Here is an 11,125-nt window from a genome sequence, read left to right as displayed (position 1 = left end):
AACACTCTCAGCATTTCTCAAGTTGGGGGAACCAAAGAAAAAATTGAAGCTTCAACTTTCATTATTGAAGGATTCTCTGAGCAAATTATTGAATGATGTAGAAATCATCAAAAGAAAATTGAAGGAATACACAGAGTTACTGTACCAAAAGGGAATGGTTGATGTTCAACCATTTCAAGAGGTAGCACATAATCAAGAGCCAATAATTCTGACAGAGGAAATCCAAGGAGCATTGAAGGAATTGGCAAATAACAAGGCACCAGGAACTGATGAAATACAAATTGAAATTTTTCAAGAAAGTGAGGCAGCATAGGAGGCACTCAATCATCTATGCCAAGAAATTTGGAAGACAACTGTCTGGCCGACTGATTGGAAGAGATCTGCATTTGTGCCCATTCCAAAGAGAGGTGACCCAATGGAATGCGGGAATCATTGGTCAATCTCTTTGATATCCCATGCAAGTAAATTTTTACTAAAGGTAATACAGAAACGGCTGCAAGCATACATTCATAGAGAACTTCCAGAGGTTCAAGCCAGATTCAGAAGAGGTATGGAACAAGGGATATCATTGCTGATGTCTGACGGATCTTGGATGAAAGCAGAGAATACCAGAAATTTGTTTACCTGTGCTTTATTGACTACACAATGGCTTTTGATTGTGTGGATCATGACAAGCTATGGACAACATTGCAAAGTATGAGTATTCCTGAACACTTAATTGTGCTTATGAGGAATCTGTACATGGACCCTGAGGCAGGTGTTCGAATAGAATATGGGAACTCTGGATGAGTTAAAATTAAGAAAGGTGTGTGACAAGGTTGTATTCTTTCACCCTTATTCAAACTGTATGTTGAGCAAATAATCTGGAAGCTGGGTTATATGAAGGAAAACGTGACATCAGGATTGGAAGATGACTCATTAATAACGTGCGATATGCAGAGGGTACAACCTTGCTTGCTGAAAGTGAAGAAGACCTAAAATATTTACTGATGTAGATCAAAGAGCATATCCTTTGGTATAGATTGAAAATCAATGTAGAGGAAACAAAAATCCAAACTACTGGACCAATAAGAAACACTTTGATCAATGGAGAAAAGTTTGAAGTTGTCAAGGACTTCATTCTTTTTGGATCAACCATCAACACACATGGAAGCAGCTGTCAAGAAATCAAATGACATATTGCATTAGGCAAATCTGCTGCACAAGACCTTTTTAACATATTGAAGAGTAAAGATGTTAGCTTGAGGACTAAGGTGTACCTGACCCAAGCCATAGTACTTTCAATAACCTCATATGCATGCGAAAGCTGGACAGTGAATAAGGAAGACCATAGAAGAATTGATTCTTTTGAGTTATGGTATTGGAGGAAAATATTTTAAGTGCCACGGGCTGCCAAAAAACCAACAGATCTGTGTTAGACGTAGTGCAGCCAGAGTGCTCCTTGGAGGCCTGGATGGCCAAACTTTGTCTCTCATACTTTTGACATATTGTTAGGAGGGACCAGTCACTGGAGAAGGATATCATGTTTGGTAAGATGAAGGGTCAGAGAAAAAGAGGAAGACCCCAGTGAGATAGATTGGCCAAGTGGCAGCATCAATGGGCTCAAGTGTGGCAACAATTGTGTGGTTGGCCCAAGACCAGGCAGTTTTTGGTTCTGTTGTACCTAGGGTCGCTATGAGTTGGTACCAACTCAATGGAGCCTAACAACAACAACAATAACATACTTTCTATTCTTCTTAGGTATGTTATAAAAACATGAATTTTCTGGTTAACAGATCCACCACATCAAACTCAACCTCACATGAATCAAGTAGGTTATTTCAATATGAATAAGTCCCTGGATGAAAAAGACAGAAGTATGTTATTCATGGAAAAACACTGGTCATATTCATTGAGAAAGAAAATGTAGTTATATAAGAATGACAACAAATTATTTGAAATGACACAATTTTATAATGAATGGAAGACTGATGAGTGTTTGATATTTCTAACATAACAAATTGAATCCTGTTTAAGAATATACTCACTACTCACTTATTAACATGGTTAGGTTTCAATGACTAGGCAATTCTCATTGAATTCCATTTTCCTTCTCCATGAATATTGTCATCCTTTTTCCATTAATAACATACCTCTTACTTTTTTTTTTTATCCAGAGAATTATTTGCATTGAGAAAAACCACTTGTTGCCCCTGAGGTTGACTTAGGTTTGGTGAATATTGCCCAGAAAATTAATTTGTTTAAATTTAATATATTCAGGAGTTCTAGTGTGGCACTGTAGAATAAGCACAGGACCACAAGGTTGGTTTGAAACACAAGATAGGTAGTTCAAACTTACCAGTAGCTCCTTGGAAATCTTATACTGGGTCGCTATGAGTTGGAAACCACTCAAGCGTACTTAACAACAACAACAATAACAATAACATACTCAGAGTACTTGTGTAGTGTTGGATACGCACTGGACAGCAACGTTTGTTTGACTTGTGAGGTTGGTGATTTAAACTCCACTAAGGAGCTCTAGTAGCGTAGTGGTTACGAATCGGGCTGCGAACCTTAAGGTCAGTGGTTCGAAACTACCAGCTGCTCCGCGGGAGAAAGATGAGGCGTTCTACTCCTGTAAGGATTTACACCCTCGGAAACCCTGTACAGGGTCGCTATGGGTCAGAACCAATTCGACGGCACTTAACAACAACAACGGTGCCCACTAAGGAGCTCTAGTAGCGTAGTGGTTACGAATCGGGCTGCTAACCTTAAGGTCAGCGGTTCGAAACTACCAGCTGCTCCGCGGGAGAAAGATGAGGCTTTCTACTCCCGTAAGGATTTACACCCTCGGAAACCCTGTACAGGGTCGCTATGGGTCGGACCCGACTCGACGGCACATAACAACAACAACAATGAAAGAGTAATGAGTGCCAGAGATTTCTAACATAACTAATTCAATCTTGTTGAATTACACCCACTCCTCACTTGTTGACATGGTTATGTTTCAGTGACCAAATCATTGTGTAAACATTGGTGTTATGAGAAAGTCAGTGACCAAATAAATGCTCTTCAGGGTGTAAAAGTGGAGGTGTCCTGTGGGGCTGCTCCTTGTTTATCTCCTCACATCTGGGATTTTTGTACTTTAAGCCTGGGTGGGAGGATGGAAATAAACTTGTACAATTTCAAACCACAGACAGAGTAGATAGGTTCAGGAGACCGGTTCAACCAGGACCCATGTGGAATTCTTGCTCTCTACCAACTCACCCAGGACCACCATAGTGCTACTAAGATAGATCTTAGGTCTGCAGTGCTTTAGCTGCAGTTGTGATTGAATGGCAGGGCAGTCACCACCCTGTGATCTTGTTAGGAATAGTGGGGCAGGAGAGCACATACGCAAGTCTGGGTACCCTTTTGACTCCCTCTCTTCTGTGTGAGGCCTTTCCACCAACTCTTTTAGCTGTATTTACATCCAAAACTGAGGGTAGGGGTAATATGGTAATATGGAAGGAATTAAGGATTTGGGGTTAAGAAGCAGGGCACTCTCACTTAAAAAACATGGATCTTTAACCAGTTTTAAGTAGATGTTTTACTATTGTCGTAAATGGGAAATGTTGGATAATGAGGTAATCAATAAGTGAGGAATAGGTATAATGAATTTCAATATCTTACAAAATACTTTCGGACATAGGCTCTAAAACTTAATCTAGCAATGGATATCAGCATTACCACCTGCTAGCTATGGTGACTTAACTCCTTCTTCCATCAGATTTAACAAGTTAACAAACTTCTGTAAATGAATAGAGAGTAAATCACTTAGATGGTGCAGTGGTTAAGTGCTTGAAGGCTAACTGAAAGGATTCACCAGCTCTCTGGGAGAAAGATATGACAGTCAGCTACCATAAAGCTAGAGTTGCTATGAATCAGAGTAGATTCCACAAAAGATTTGGTTTTGAGCCATTCTCTCACGGTTACCACCCCTCAGCTCTGCTGAAGGAATATGGCCACGATCCAATAAAAGTATTTGTGGTCATTGTAATGTGAATTTCATATAATTTTCATGTATCATGGAATACTCTTCTTTGGGATTTTTCTAACCATTTAAAGATGTGAAAATCAATTTTAACTTGTGGGATCAACAGCAAAAATGCAAATTCAGTTGCCTGGATTTTACCTGTGGGCCATATTTTTGTGAAGCCTGGTCTGTGACACTGATTCTCTATGTGTGAGTCTCTTACCAGTAGCATCGAGGGGACTTATGCAGAATATAAATTCTCAAGTCTCAACTTGTTGTTGTTGTTAGGTGTCCAGTCGGTTCTAAACCATTGCGACCCTATGCACAACAGAAGGAAACACTGCCCAGTCCTGTGCCATCCTTGCAATTGTTCAGTTTGTGTTCATTGAAGCTTCCACTGTACCAATCCATCCTTTTGGGGTCTTCCTCTTTTTTGCTGACTCTCCACTTTATCAAGAATGATGTCATTCTCCAGGGACTGGTCTTTCCTGATAATTTGTCCAAAGTATGAGAGATTAAGTCTTTTTATCCTGGTTTCTAAGGTTCATTTTGGCTATACTTCTTCCAAGACAGATTTGTTTGTATTTCTGGCAGTCCATAATACTTTTAACATTATTCACCAATAGCATAATTCAAATGCATCAATTCTTTATCAGTCTCATGGTTTTGTTGTGAAGTGCTGTCAAGTCAGTTTCGACACACAGCAACCCCATCTAGAGTTTCCAAGGAGTGGCTGGTGGGTTTGAACCTCCAGTCCAGTGTTTATCTTACAGTGCCATGGTTTACCAAAAAGAATATTTGGGGGTGAGGTCCTGCAGTTTTTGACAGGTCCTCCAGGTAATCCTGTTTCATACTAAAGCTTGAGGATCTTTGCTACTTAACCAGTTTAAATTAAGTTCTTGTGAGAATTAATGAGACAGTACACAGATAGTAATTCCTGGTGTGGCACTGTGGGCTAATGCCTCAGACTGCAAAGTCATTTGAACTGCAACATCAGTGGTTCAAGCTCACCAGCTGCTCCTTGGAAGCCCTATACAGGGTTGTTATGGGTTGGACTTGACTCGACGGCACTTAACAACAACAACACACAGACAGTGATTAGCATGATTTGGGGCTACCTTAGTTATGATAAACATATGTTAGCTATTATAAACAAGGTTCAAATAAGTTTCTTTTAATTTTAATGTATTTTTTTCTTTTTAAAAACATGACTGTGTAAAATAATCATTTGAAGGAATTCCAGAAAGGAATAAATTATGTATATTTCTAATATTTATAGTACTCAATTTATAAAACAAGAGAATTAAGAAAATCAATTCTCAGCAATGTGGCAGAACATTATTTTCTTGGAAAACACAATACTTATAATACTAACACTTCCTTTGGCCTATTAGTAATTATAGTATATTATATGAACAGAGGACTTCAGTTGTGGTGCTATAGGATAAGCACTAACTGTGAACCACAAAGCCAGAGGTTCAAACCCATCAGCTGATCCTCAGAAACCATACACAGGGTCACTATGAGCCAGAATTGGTAAAGTAGAAAAAGAGGAAGACACCCAGCAAGATGAATTGGCACAGTGGCTGCAAAAATGGGCTTAAACATGGCGACGATTGTGAGCTTGGTGCAGGACCGGGCAGTGTTTCATTCTGTTGTATATAGGGTTGCTATGAGTCAGTACTGACTCAATGGCACCTAACAACAACAACAACATGAGTTGGAATCAACTCGACAACACTTAAGAATAATAGTACAGGAACAGAATTTATGGCAAATAAATTTAAAATCTTCTTTAAAAAGAATGTAGATTCAAACTTTATAGAACATAAGCCCATAGTGTTTCTTGCTTTTCACTTCTCTATGAACACCTTAGGAATAAAACTTGGTTACTTCCACCTGGCTACTAAGTATCTGACCCATTCTTAATTCTGGTTCAGATAGGACTGATAATATGGACAATAAAGATAGAATAATTTATTAGCGCCCCTTGTATACTTAATGTCAGGGAGCCTGCTTTCTTCTGGAAACCACTATCATTACTGAAAGATGTTCTGGTAGCATAGTGTGTTACAAGCTGAGCTGCTAATCACAATGTTAGCAATTTGAATCTACCAGCCACTCCACTGGAGAAAGATGAGGCTTTCTGTGCTTATAAAGATTTATAGCCTTGGAAAGCCTATGCAGCCTCACTATGAGTTGGCACTGACTCAGCACATAATCTTCATTATTGAGGTAAACATTTTGAAATGTAAACAACAAAGACAAGTTTAAGATTGTGCTTATCCACTGCCATCAATTGGATTGAAACTCATTTGTGACTGAAGTGTTTCCAAGGCTGTAAAATGGAAGCAGAAAACCTTCTCTGTCTCTCTTGGAGCAGCGGGTAGACTCAAATGGCTGACCTTGTGGGGAGTCACTCAATGAGTAACCCACTATGCCTCTAGCATTCCTTAACATCGTATTTGCTGTTGTTGTTATGCGTTGTTGAGTTGGTTCTTACTTACAGCAACCCTGTATAGGGTTTCTGAGGCTTTCAAACATCTTTGTGGGAACACAAAGCTTCTTCGCTCTCCCACGATACTGTGTTTATAAGGATCTAAGTAATCACAGGTGAACAAAAAACATAAAGAAGGTGAAGATGAAAGACTATTCTTGTGAACACAGACTACACAACAAACCAAACCGAACTCAAAGGAGGGGATAAAGAGAGGCCCATCCGGTCTTTCTCACAATTAGTGATGTATACTCAAAATCAATATTTGCTGCGATTTATCTGAATCACTATGATACAATATGAAATTATGACAGGTTTATGAAAATATTTCAGACAAGGTAATGTGAATTCTTATTTTTCTTTCATATGTGCATTTTATTTTATTGCAGATGCACACACAATTTTCTGGATAACAGCTGGCCTCATCATGTCTTCATCATGGCCAGAGATTGCAAAAAGCAGATGAAATCATTCTGTAAATGCAAGTAAACTGGGAATTCTAAAAGAGAGAAAGAAATGCTTAGACTAGTGCATAGAATTAGGTATGCTTGGCAAAATTTATCCAGTTTTCTTGTATTTTAATAAAGACCACATGATTCCAGGCTTATTTCTTTGTTACACCTACTCTGGCTGCCATTTCTGTGAAAGCATGTTCTTTCAGATTTTTGTATTGTAATTTTAGCAAGACTTTTCAAGAAGTGCAGCAGGGATGATGTCAAAGTTTGTTTCTTTGAAGCATATTGATGCATTTTTGATAGCTGCGTATTTCTGATAGACTATAGTTCATTTTTGACTCTCATGTGGCATTTACATTTTACTATATTTTTTATTGATGAGATATCAATACATTTGCAAAAGGAAAATTAAAAATTAAAAAATTAAAAATGATGGATTCAAAGTGAATATAAAATAAGAATAGCCAGAAAAATAGTACAATGTTGAGTTTAAGCTCAAGTATAAAAAACAAACAAACAGAAAACTACATCCAAATGTTTCCTCCCTTCATGTGTGCAAGTTGTATAATTTCTTACTGTCTGCCTTAACTTGATTACACACATTGAATGGTTTGATCTCTACTGTGGGGAGCCTAGAACCCTCCTTTATGCTGTATTTGTTAAGTGCCATTGAGTGGGTCTGACTCATAGCGACCCTGTATAAAGTTTCTGAGGAGAAGCTGGAGAGTTTGAACTGCTGAGCCTTGTGGTTCAAAACAGCCTTGCAATCCAATGTATTATCCTGCAGCAACACACTAGAACTCCCCCTTCCTTATAGCTCTGAGGTTTTTGGGAGTGTACATTCATTTCCAAAGCACATACACCTTTGTAAAGTTCTCTGTGTTGGTGATTACTCCTGCAAGGGGCTCTTGGAGCCTGTGCAGTGCTACTCCTTTTGCTTCACCCTTACAGAGCACCACAGTCTGAGGTTTCGATAAAGGAACACTTTTCCTTCAGGTTTGTGTGTTGCAGAATTAATTATAGATCAGAAAACACTTCAACCTCAATGTGAAGCATAGTTATCAATGTTCCAAGTAATTTACTGTCCATTCCCCTCCACAGCAGGAGCCCTGGTAGTGCGGCGGATTACGAGTTGGGTTGCTCGCCACAAGGCTAGCAGTTTCAATCTACCAGTCTGTGGGAGAAAGATGAGGCTTTCTGCTCCTGGAAAGATTTACAGCCTCAGACACCTTATACAGAGTCGCTATGAGTTGGAACTGACTCTATGGCACACAGCTGCCACCACATAGGGACTGTCTCATGGCCTTGTACCTTTGTAAATCCCAGGCTCTTGCTTTGCATTGGGAATGCTTTTTCTTTTTTTGCTAGATCCTTCCTTCTTATTTCCACACCCTTTTCCTACACAGCTTACAGAAAAGACAATATCTTAGGTATTTTGTAAATAAATAATTTACTTTAAAAAAAAAAAAAAATCATACTATGCATTCAGCCCTACCCAAAGATTTGATCTTTCTCAACTAAAAACATACACTTTTTTTGTTAGGGACAGAGTAGGAACCTAACTGACCGGCCTAACCACACCCCAACACCTGGCATGTGAATCAACAATTCTAGGAAACTGAGCCTAGCACACCTGAAAAATAGAGCAGTGCTAGACCAACAACAAAGTGCAAATGCAGAATATGTGTCACCTAGGCTCTGCCACCAATCAGAATTCAACTTGAGGGAGATGAACCAAAAACTCTATAAAGAAAGAGAAAGAACAGAAAGCCTGATACAGATACTTACTTCTCTTCTTCTGATAGGAGAATTCATAGCTTAATACGTCTTTCTTGCTACTTGCTGTTTTTTTTTTTTTTTTTTTTTTGTGTGTGTGTGTGTGTGTGTGTGATGTTTACACCAACATCAAGTGGTTTTGATAGACCTGCAGAAGTCAAGTTACTAGACCCTAACATCTTGGGGACTCGTCTGGGATCAGCCTGCAAGTTGGTGAGTAACTATTCTTTTATTAGCTTAGTGGTTACGACTTGGTCAGCAGTTCAAAACTACCAGCTGTTCTGTGGGAGAAAGATGAGGCTTTCTTCTCTAATAAAGATTTACAGCCTCAGAAACCCTATACAGAGTCACTAAGAATCAGTACTGACCAGGGATCCTAAAATCCCACGTGTTGTTGTTGTGGTTAGGTACCATCAAGTTGGTACTGACTAATAGTGACCCTATGCACAACAGAAGGAAACACTGCCTGATCCTCAGCTAACCTCACAATCATTGCTACATTTGAGCCCATTGCTGCTGCCACTGTGCCAATCCATTGGGCTGGGTTGGGGGGTCTCCTCTTTTTCCTCTGACCCTCCACCTTACCAAACATGATATCCTTCTTCAGTGACTGGTTCCTCCTGACAATATATCCAAAATATGAGAGACAAAGTCTGATCATCCTGGCTTCCAAGGAGCATTCTTAATGTGCTTCTTCCAACACAGATCTATTTGTTCTTTTTCCATGGTACTATTAATATTCTCTTCCAGTGCCATAACTCAAATGCATTATTTCTTCTACAGTCTTCCTTATTCACTGTAAAACTTTTCCATGCATATGAGGTTATTGAAAATACCATGGGTTGGATCAGAGGCTCTTTAGGTGTACCTCAAACTAAGTGGAACCATCTATATAGATACAGTTAAAATTGAGCTAAGACCTGGGACTGGATAGCCTAAAATAATGCAGTATAGATTGTCACTGAAAGGAATTCAGAGCTTATCCCCTATAATACAACAACTCCTAAACTCTTAGATGCTAGCTGTGAGACCATCACCATATACACTACCCATAGCCTAGCCATACAGAAGTCAAATAGAAAGTGGAGACTGGTACAGCACCAGACCACCATGAAGGGCATTTAAATCATAAGCTTATTACTGTTCTTAGTAACAGCCAAAAATTTCTTTATTGAATATTCAAAAATAATAGCCCAAGGACAAGACTTAACCTGTTGCTGAGTATGACATTCCAAAATTCTCCAAAGTCAGGGTTCTTCTCAACAAGTGTCTTTCACTATCATTCCAAGTACGAACTTGTCCAGCATTAACCCTCACTTGGGAAACCTAGGGGTACCAGTTACAGACCTCAAGGCATATTGGCCAGCGCAAGGTCAATCAAAGGGTTTGAGTTGTGTTATATCCTTCCATCTTGCTCAATGGACTAACATTCTAGTACCATAAATACAACCCAGAACTTCACTGCCAAAGGATTTTGTCTGGGAAGTAGGCCTGGAACTAGCCAAGAAGAATGAAGGAATTGCAGAGAGGCATGATTCAAAATAGGAAAGCTCTGGGAAACCCATTGGCATGTTGAAAGTATAGTCACAGCTGGTACTCCAATTGCCAACATCTGTCAGAGAAAGACTATCTGAAATGAGTTAAGAAAAATCTAAGCCTAGACCCAGAGAGCAGCATCAGTTGGCCTACTGACGATCAACTCCTGTGTTTAGGCCCAGCAACATGGTGATTATGTGGCGACAATACGACCAAAGGGATATGAACTTTAAGATGTTTGATTGTTATCAGTTTATCTGGATACTGCACAGTAGGGTGGTTGAGACCTATAAATTATGATTCTCTGATTTATAGGAAGTTATCCTATACTGCTTTCACTAATGCCTACTCAGAGAGAAATCAGATCCAGAGAGTAAGATAGACTGTAGCAGTTTGTGGCCTCACTGGTCACGGCCATTGCTGGTCCCATAGAAAGGGTTGTGTATAATGCACAAACTATTACAAACACCTCAAGGTTTTTGCAGAGTACAGTCCAAGATACTGGTACTGCCATAAAAGCAATCCAATACTCTCTTGACTTACTGGCAAAGCAAGTGATGGCCATAGAATAGCATTGGATTATCTACTTGCTAAGGAGCTCTTGTGATGTGGTGCTGTGGGTTAATGCACCAGACTGCAAAGTCATTTGAACTGCAAGGTTGTTGGTTCAAACTTACCAGCTGCTCTTCGGATACCCTATGCAGGGTCGCTATGGGTCAGGATCAACTTGACGGCACTTAACAACAACAAGAACAAGAAGTAGCTCTCATAGTGTAATGGTTACAAGTTGGGCTGCTAACCCTAAGGTCAGCATTTTGAAACTACCAGCTGTTCTGTTGGAAAAATATGAGGCTTTCTGCACTTGTA

Source organism: Chrysochloris asiatica, unplaced genomic scaffold (genome assembly GCF_000296735.1).
Source record: "Chrysochloris asiatica unplaced genomic scaffold, ChrAsi1.0 scaffold00082, whole genome shotgun sequence".
Lineage (NCBI taxonomy): Eukaryota > Metazoa > Chordata > Mammalia > Afrosoricida > Chrysochloridae > Chrysochloris > Chrysochloris asiatica.
The sequence above is the reverse complement of the archived record's forward strand: the minus strand, read 5'-3'. Positions refer to the sequence as shown.